Raw genomic sequence first — 3,406 nt, forward strand, 5'->3', positions numbered from 1 at the left:
TGCCTGGAAAGTGTTATGTCAAGAAGTACATTTCAATTAAGCAGGAGATTAACCTGTAGCGTTTTTAATTGAGGTTGCTCAAAGAATGTGTGCAATAAATATTTTACCTTCACTCCTTAACACTACACTGAATACCAGATTTTCAAAATTCACAGTGATGCGGACACACTAGCCGCGTCGGCCATCTCAAAAGGGGAGCATTTGTGAGGCGGTTGTGAGTTCTTAAGCGGAACCATCGTCGCCGGGCGGCAATGCATTGCTTTAATATCTAACAAAAACTACCCCTCTATCGCCCAGTCAATAATGAATAGCGAATTTCGCTGTACTGCCACGAATCAACAAGGCTAAGCCGCCGCGCTTCTGCACCTTTTGGTGTTCGTCCGGAAGACCTTTCCAGGACACGTGCTGCTTTGAAACTGAAACCTAAGCACACCTCTTTTTGCGGCAACGCGCGCTTCGAACCTGACCAAATTGCTCTGAAAATTTCCTGTTTAAATATATCAATTATTATGTGTTTAAAGTGCTAAAACTGCCATTGTATTATGAGGCGCATCATAGCAAAGGGCTCCGCATAAACTTTCAACACCTCAGGTTTTTTAATGCGCACCCAATACGCCATACACGAGAGATGTTGCATTCCGCCCCGATAGAAATTTGGTCACCATGGTCGGTATGGAACCTGCGACCTGGAGCTCGGCAGCGCGACGCCATAGCCACTGGGCTACCAGGGCGGGTAACCCTGGAAAATTTATCAGTCGCTGCGAGTCTTTCACGTCTAGCCTTTAGGATTACTTTACTATCCAGTACAACGCATCACATTTGTTGCTTCCGCAAGAAGTTGTGCCACATGTTAAAAATTTAAGATCCTGTACCAGTGATCTTTCTCGAATCTGCTAATACTCGCCAGGAGCGCAACTAATCACCCCCGTGCATGGTTTCTCTTGTTGCGTTAGATTCTCACTTCGAGTGAGCGACTTAGAATAGCGCAGTTAGGTCGCACGTGCGTGTCCTGTGAAATCAGAGGACAAACATGACCACCAAATGTAATGTCGAGACTTGGGGTTCTATAACGTAAAGCTATTCCAATATTTTTTATTATAATCGCCTGACGTCAAATTTGTGTAACCGCCGACGCAAGCAACGGGCGGTGACCCGCAGGGTTGTCTATACAGACCAATCAAACGCTCTCCTCCTTTAAAGGTGGTCACTTTTGTTTGTTTTAAAAGAATAACATTGCCTACAGTGAGTGGCTTGTCTTATATAATTGATTGACAAGAGGCGAGGAGCATGCTCAAGTGGAGAGGGATTTGATGGGGCCAAGCCAGCGTACTGAAAATCGATAACCGGATGAAGAGGGGGGTGCAGGCGTCCACGATTGGTCCGTTTTCCCTTACTTAGCTTGCGGTGGCTGGTCGAAAATCGCGGCCACATGCAACGGAAGGTTAACAATGCCCATAAAAAGAATCCTCAGCAAATAAAATTGGCTGCGCGAGGTACTAAACGTGCCGACACTGCCCGACAACGTTACACGGCCACGCAAGAGGTTTTATTGTACACAAATAAACCCATGCTCTCTGACAGCTGCGAATAGCCAGGGCTTTAGCGATCGGCAAGAGCCATCTTTTATTCCTTTCGGAAAGAGATAGCCTGCGGCTGTTGTCACACCGCGTGACAGGCTAGTGAAATGGCTACAGCCCGAAAACTTTTGACCAATAGCCGAGGGCTAATGGCGAAAAGGCGTCGAATCAGAAATAACTATTTTGTCTTTTGTTCAGTTTAATCATGCATAATCAGAATGTGCACGCCATATCAGATGTGGAGCTATCGCGGTTTGCGTGACGTCGCGGGATTGACAGGCGAAGTGGGGATGGCCTGCAAAAGTTTTTGACCAATCACGGAGGGTTGATTGCAGAAATAGAACCTATAATGTAACGCTATTCCAAAGTTTTATATTCTTAGTTCCATGCGCTCATTTCTTCCATTCGCCGCAGCATGTATCAAGCTTTCGCGTGATATTCCGTTGCGCTTGTTTTCACTCGCTCTTGCTTTGTGCACCGCTGAAGTCTTGCGCTGATTTTGTGTCTGTAAGTTGAAGACTTGACTGTTAAGAGACAGAGCTACAGCATCAGAAACCCTGGAAGCATGCGTTTAAGCTCCCTGGCGTGGCGTTGCGAATTTCTGGCAATTTTCGTAAAGCGCATCTAAGTCTTAAACTATTGGTTTTGGAAAATGAGAGAATTGAACGACCTCAAATGTAGAAAATTGCATTCAAATGCACTGACGGCTGTGTCATAAAAGCATTTTGACGTTTTTCAAGTATGTGAAGAAAAAAATTGGAGTTAACACCGAGCGAAATTTTCTTTTTACCTTTAGGCAAGCGGAAACATCATTAGCCAAGAGACGAGTGCAAACCTTTAATTTATGGGTCTTTCTCCCTATATTTAAAGCGTTCACATGGAGCGTCAACAATCTTAGGTCTGATGACTCACTACGTATCCAAGAATATAACATCGCAATGACAAATTTAATCTTTTTCGTATATATGACTCAGGTGCACGATTTTTGTATAAACAACTTAAACATCAGCGCTGTTTGCCTTCGAAACAACAAATGTCGCGGAAACCACTCACGCCATAGCGTAAATTAGCGCCCTGTTCTTGTAGTCAAACCCCAATATAACTAAGCATATAAGCGAGATATCTGCAATATATTTCTGTATACAGGTGGTTTCGTTATCAAGGTGGCGTTCCGTGCACCACTTAAAAAAACCTGACGTACTGACGCAAATGAAAATTTATATTGCTATGGGGATTATGTTGCTATGGCACTGCGTTAGGTTTCTAATTTATAGAGCGCAACTTTTAGGGACCCTTTCCTGCGGCGAGAGTCGGCGTTGTACCTCGTAACCGACTGAATGAGCGCAGCGAAGGATGAAAGCGAACGCGGAGCGCAGCGGGAGATGGTAGACGGCGATAGCGAAGAGAGCGCGAGGAGGGAAGCGGAGGAGGATGGCATGGCGAACGCTTGAGAAGTGTAGTGCCGCGCAAGACGAGCTTTGCAACGATGATGGCTACGAGATGGCTCCAGAGTAGCACGCGTCGTCTTCATGTACACGAATCGCTACATGAGTGGAGATCTTTCTGCGGCGGCAGCATTCAAACGCGCCCACGAATCACCCACGCGCTGTCTCTCGAGATCTCCCTATTAGCGAAGCAGTCGCACCACACTTCACTCCGTTTGAAACGTTCCACACGAAACAGATTGCTTGCGCCAGCCAATATATCGCGAAATAAAACGTGTATAGAGCTGCGCTCAAATTTTGCATTACGGAGTATCACAACCGTCGGTGAGCTTTCCTTTTTCGCTACCATCACTGCTTGCTTAACAGTGATTGGTTACCACCGAT

The sequence above is a fragment of the Dermacentor variabilis genome, chromosome 7 (genome assembly GCF_050947875.1).
Source record: "Dermacentor variabilis isolate Ectoservices chromosome 7, ASM5094787v1, whole genome shotgun sequence".
NCBI classification, from domain to species: Eukaryota; Metazoa; Arthropoda; class Arachnida; order Ixodida; family Ixodidae; genus Dermacentor; species Dermacentor variabilis.